Here is a 6,000-nt window from a genome sequence, read left to right as displayed (position 1 = left end):
CAATTTCCACTTCACTAGAAAGGCAGTATGTTTGGTCATAACTAATGTTCCAACATTATACCAATGGCATTAGCTTTTGCAACTATGTTAAAGCTACTCATATCACTAGAAACAAAATTTTTATAAGGCAAACTCAAGAGCCTTGAGGTGCTTTTGAAAGCTAGTACAAGTTCCTACTAACCATAAGGAGGACAATAGCAAACCAAATTCTCAATTATCTAGTCAATGTGACGATACAAGTCTCATTGGCCATCAAGAAAGTGACTTTTTAATCTTAGGACTTGAATGTAAATGGAAAAACATAATGAAGCTACAAAACAATTCAAATATGTTTATATTGTTTTTACCATATATATTTGTTATGCTTACTAGTACCAAAGTTTGCATCCACACTTATTAAGCTATTATGTCTATACTTATTGAGCATTTGAGCATGCCATGATTCTCATATGTCCCATACCAAAATGGTTGATAAATAAAGTTGTTAGAAGACTTGTTCCAAATTCACTTGTGCATATTTATATCACTTGAACCATTCAAATAGAGAGCACCTTTAAGATCTTGATAATACTAAATCTATCACGAGTGATAAGAATACTTCTCTTATGGCTTGAAAAGTGTCATTTATTGTACTCCATCGAATCAAATGAATGCACTACTAGAGTATTTGCTAAGGAATGAACCACTTATATATGGCTCACTAGTTTTTTATTTGATGGTGCAAATGTAATTATCAAGGTGGATGGCACTTGCACGCATAATAAGTGATGTTAAACATCAACATTATGTTGATACAGCTTATAAATCATTTGAGCAATACACAAATAAATTGAGACATGGTAAAATGATATACACAACCTTATGCTTTTCTTTAAGGATGCAATTGAAAGATCAATCAAAAGCTTCATATATGAGAATAGTTTCAACACTACGTTTCATGATATCTACTTCAGGGCTCTATTTGAAAGTAACCATATTAGTTCATGTGCTAACTTAATTTCACATCTTGATAGAAATTGCACCACTCTATGATTAGATTCAATTGAGGAACTCTTGGGTTCTTGCCAAAAAAGATACAAGTTGGAAATGATGCAAAACTTGGAAGTGCATTTAGAAAATTTGGTTGTCGTTGATAAGAGATGAAACAAGTACGTAGGGAGATATAAAAAGGGATTGAATATAGACACTCGGAAAAAGGGTTGACAAGCCACCATCATAAAGATGATGGCATTTGGCATATCATCATATACAAGTAATGAGCAACTTAAATAGATGGTCATTAGTTCAAGGAAATACACATGCAAACTAGAACCTATTTAAAGTTGAAAATATCTAATGCACTCTAAATTGAGTTGTTTTTGTGTTCATTGACCAATATGAACTATAAAGTAGGTGGGGTCAACAAAAGTGGTTATGATAATCATCATAATTGGACACCCCACATATGATAATCATCATCTTAGTAGTATGAGCATACTATCCTCCTTGCTTGAACTTATTTTCACCTTGAGAGGCTCAACACTCTTATTAGATGTTTACCAAAAACTACTATCACACTTGACATGAAATTTTAGTATTCTTTAATCTCATATAGTCGATGGTTTGGCAGTAAAGACACTTATGCCTTATCTTCAGTGTAACTAAAAGATTGGAAGATAGTAAGGTGAAGTTGATTTTGGACCATCATTGCACAGCTGAATTCACCATTGACACAATAAGTCACCCCAAAAGGGAAGTAACATTGCTGGATCCATGGCATGCTTGGACATTAGAGAAGTGGTAGAATGAGTCACAGCATTGATAGACCAAACATGAGAATATTGCAAGCAAAACCCAAGGGTGCTCATGCAGGCATTGCCGAGAAAGACAAAAATGGATGTCTTCTAGACAATCGTAAATGGGATGTAAGGGGGTACAAATTTTGAATAGTAGAAACACAACGTAGACTAACAAATGACTTCAGAAATAAATTACTGTGAATAACTCAAAACATACTAAAATAGAGATACAATGTAAGCACACAGAGCTGAGGCTGCCCAATGGCTGATGGCTCTTAATGAAGAAGGCTGAGGGAAGAGGATGAAGTGTATCGTACTCCCACAGATCCCAAGGCAAATCACAAATGCTTGATTCCACATGGGTGAAGGACTGCTATACAGAGGCTGAGCAGCAGCAGATGTAGTCCTAGACACTCCACAGTGTGCTGTGACTGATGGCGACAATTCAAAGGTGCTGAAAATCACAATGGCTACAACTGTAGATGGCGACGACCTGCTGGAGTAGATATTACAGGCAGTAAACAATGGCAACAGCCTGCTGTAACAATGGCAACGGGGCTGGCAACCTGAAAATTTTTAAATTTTTATTATGGAGTAATGAAAACCTCCGATTGTAATATTTACTAGTATATCCTAACATGTATTGTTGGGCCTAAGACATCGTATAACTCACTAAATTGGCCTCCTATCCTTTGCTCTTCAGCTAACTTTGGCATCTCACACTCTCTCTTGCCCTCTTCTTTGATGTGTAATGTTGCAAGAGCTAGACAATCTTTATGTACAAACTAAGGCTTATAATTCTATGACCTCGCATACTGCAGGCAAAGTTGAGCGCCTATGTAGAAAGGGGGGGATTGAGAGCTGCAGGACCAGGCGGATTCAGTTGGGATTCTCTACACTAGATCACACCTTCACATTGCAAGGTATGATCGAGCAAGCAAAAGCTAGGAAGAAAAGACTCTACTGCTGCTTTATGGACTTCTGCAAAGCCTTTGAGACAGTCCCACAAGATAGATTACTCCAAAGGCTGCAGGCACTAGGGATTCCACTCTCTCCTGCTGTAACCAGCCTTCCTTCCGTGGATGGGTGGTAAATCCCTGATTACAACTTAATTATAGCAGCAAACAATAAATACAAATTTACCTACTGATCTTGGACAATGCACACCCGATTGGCCCCAAAATTGGCGCCCCTTTCGGTATTTCTTTAGCTTTATTGAAGAAAAAGTTGATTTACAAAGAGATTCTCCCGATCCCCTTCACAATCCAAACTCCCCTTGCTATCCAAAGAGCCCAGCAAGTCTTCAATCTATTTTGCCGCTTGATTTGGGCACTTAATTGGCCTTCATCCACTTCATAGACGCTAGAAATGCCCCAAATTCAATGACTGGCTAGTCTCCACTTGAATTTTGTTGAAATTCACCTTCAGCCTTCAAAAATCCAAGTCTTGGAGCTTCTAATTTCTGGCACACTTTCCAAGGCTGCTGCTAAGCCCTAATTTCTTAGAGCCTCCAATTTTTGGCACACTTCCCAAGGCTGCTGCTAAACCCTAATTTTTGCTACAAATTAGGGTTTACAGCAGAGAAATTTGCAATTTCTCAGCCTCCAAGAATCCAAATGCTGAGATCTTCGGAGCAAGGTTGTGAAATGATGGGAGATGAGAGAGAAAGCTATAGAGAGAGAAAATTCATAGTGTTGTCGCGAAGAATGATTGAAAATCAGTCAAATGCAACTACTGCCCTACCACAGCAGTTGTAGATGCAAAGAACTAAAGAAAATCAATCATTTACTACTACTGCCCTATCTCAACAGCCTAAAGATGCTGTCACCTGCTGTTGATTATTCTTCTCCTATCCCTAGCTACCTCAAAAGGTCCTCCAATGGCTGCAAATCAAACCACCAACATTTCCTCCCTCTCTCTTGCAAGCTGAATACACTAAAAATGCCTCTCTCTAGCCTCTAAAGACGTTTTTCAGTCTTGCATGGGCATTTTTAACAAGTGGCAACCTTTTCAAAATGTTCTTTCCAGTATTAGTCATAATTAAATATTAATTTTCAGTCTTTAAATACTGAAAATTAATCTAATAATTATTTCAATGCCCTGAAAAAAAATCTAACTAGCCAATAATTAAATTGGCTAGGCTACTTCCATTCCCAAGTGTCTCTGCACCATCTTTGACTATCACATTGACATTAACTACCATTAAACGCCACTTCTCTAGTGTCACCAACTAATAGTTATGGCCAAATGAAAAACCTAGGCCTACAACTAACACCAGATACCACCAAGTACCTGTGCGGCATAACTTAGAGCAACTTTTGCCTTTGACATCCCATAATTTCCTCGGGTTCTGGGCTCGTAAATTTACTCCAACCCTAGTTGCACCTCACATGTGGAACATTTACTTAACCATGTGATTAAAAATTAATTCCACATATTAAGTGAGGTTTCAAAAATACATGTCCTCACGAAAATCAGTCATTTACTACTGCTGCCCTATCTCAACAGCCTGTAGATGCTATCACCTATTGTTGATTGGTCTTCTCCTGCCCCTGGCTACCTCAGAAGGTCCTCCAATGGCTGCAAATCACACCACCAACATCTCCTCCTTCTCTCTTGTAAGCTGAATACACTAAAAATGCCTCTCTCCAACCTCTAAAGACGTTTTTTAGTCTTGCATGGATATTCTTGACAAGTGGCAACCTTCCCAAATGGTTTTTTCAATATTAGCCATGATTAAATATTACTTTTCAGCCTTTAAATACTGAAAATTAATCTAATAATTATTTCAATGTCCTAAAAAATAATCAGACTGGCCAATAATTAAATTGGCTATGCATCTTCCATTCCAGAGTGTCTCTGCGCCATCTTTGACCATCACATTGGTGTTCAGTACCATTGAACGTCACTTCTCTAATGTCGCCGACTGATACTTATGGCCAAATGAATAACCTAGGCCAACAACTAACATCAGATACCACCAAGTACCTGTGCGGCATAACTTATAGCAACTTTTGCCTTTGACATCCCGTGATTTTCTCAAGTTCCGGGCTCGTAAATTTACTCTAACCCCAGTTGCACCTCACATGTGCAACATTTACTTAACCCTGTGATTAAAAATTAATCCACATGTTAAGTGAGGTTTCAAAAATACATGTCCTCATGACAACCCTCCCCCTTGAAATCCTTGCAATCGTCGTCGATTGCATTGCCAAATGCATCAAAAGCAAAGTACTACACTGGAATTTCCATAGTGCATCATAGTCAACCTAACATTGTGCACTGTTGTTCAACCATTCCATATGCCCAATATATGCTGAAAATCACCATCTAACATAACATAACATAAGACTCACAAAGAATCTCAAAAAACATTACTAGATTATTTTGTGGTATATCCATTTCTCGTGAGCTCAACTCATCTAGCAAAATCAAACCATAGCATAGCATAACCAAGCATAAACCATGGCTAAAACATCAATGGCATCATAACATATGATGTTGTCCATGGAATTGATGTAAACCATTGAAAACTAAGCATAATCTGATCACTTGCTGATTTGAGAACTGATCACAAACTACTGCAAATGTGACCCCAAACTGATCACAAACTCATTACAAAAACTAACCAGCAATCAATGCAAAACTGATCCAAAAAGTGACCATAAACGGTTCTCAAGATGATCAAAAACTGAGCTGAAACTTATCAAAATTGAGACAAAATTCATGCCAAATTGATCATAAGTTGATGCATAAGTATACTTCCAATGCCCGAATGAAACTCATACTCATCTGCATATATTTCACACTGACCACTGACTAGTATACTAAGTAGTGACCTCATGGCAAACATACTGCTATCGCAGTACCTTGGATGCATGCTGAATACATTCGAGATTCACTATATACGAGAGTTGTCCATAACTGAGAAGCAGAGATGCTAACTTCCTCACAAGCATCAGGTAATACTCTGGACCTCTACTCTCCTGAACCTGATTGAGCCCGAACTTAAGTTGGCTCTAACTGAAAAGCATCAAGGTAAAGCTGCAACAATTAAGAATGGTCTACCAATTCATCCTCCTCCATCCATTTGGCATCCATTGGTGAATGATTCTGAAACTTCGCCAAGTGCTTTGTGGAATCTTTACCCCTAATGTTCCTCTCTTTGTGTACCAAAATCTGCTCTAGTATCAATATTTCATCGAGCTCTTCAATCTCCGGC

General features: G+C 38.1%; 1 protein-coding gene across 1 annotated transcript in view; it reads right to left on the bottom strand.

Annotated features, from left to right (window-relative positions):
* Nucleotides 1-1,143: 1,143 nt before the first annotated feature.
* LOC148020748 (uncharacterized) overlaps nt 1,144-6,000 on the bottom strand; it is a 36,604-nt gene continuing 31,747 nt past the window's right edge. The window contains exon 3 of the mRNA XM_087698566.1: nt 1,144-2,344. The gene's annotated coding sequence lies outside the window, so the exon portion shown is untranslated. The remainder of the gene's footprint in view (nt 2,345-6,000) is intronic.

This window comes from Lygodium microphyllum, chromosome 18 (genome assembly GCF_053477565.2).
Source record: "Lygodium microphyllum isolate KBCC chromosome 18, Lygodium_microphyllum_v1.1.10, whole genome shotgun sequence".
Taxonomy (NCBI): Eukaryota; Viridiplantae; Streptophyta; class Polypodiopsida; order Schizaeales; family Lygodiaceae; genus Lygodium; species Lygodium microphyllum.
This window is presented reverse-complemented; position numbering and strand designations above follow the sequence as displayed.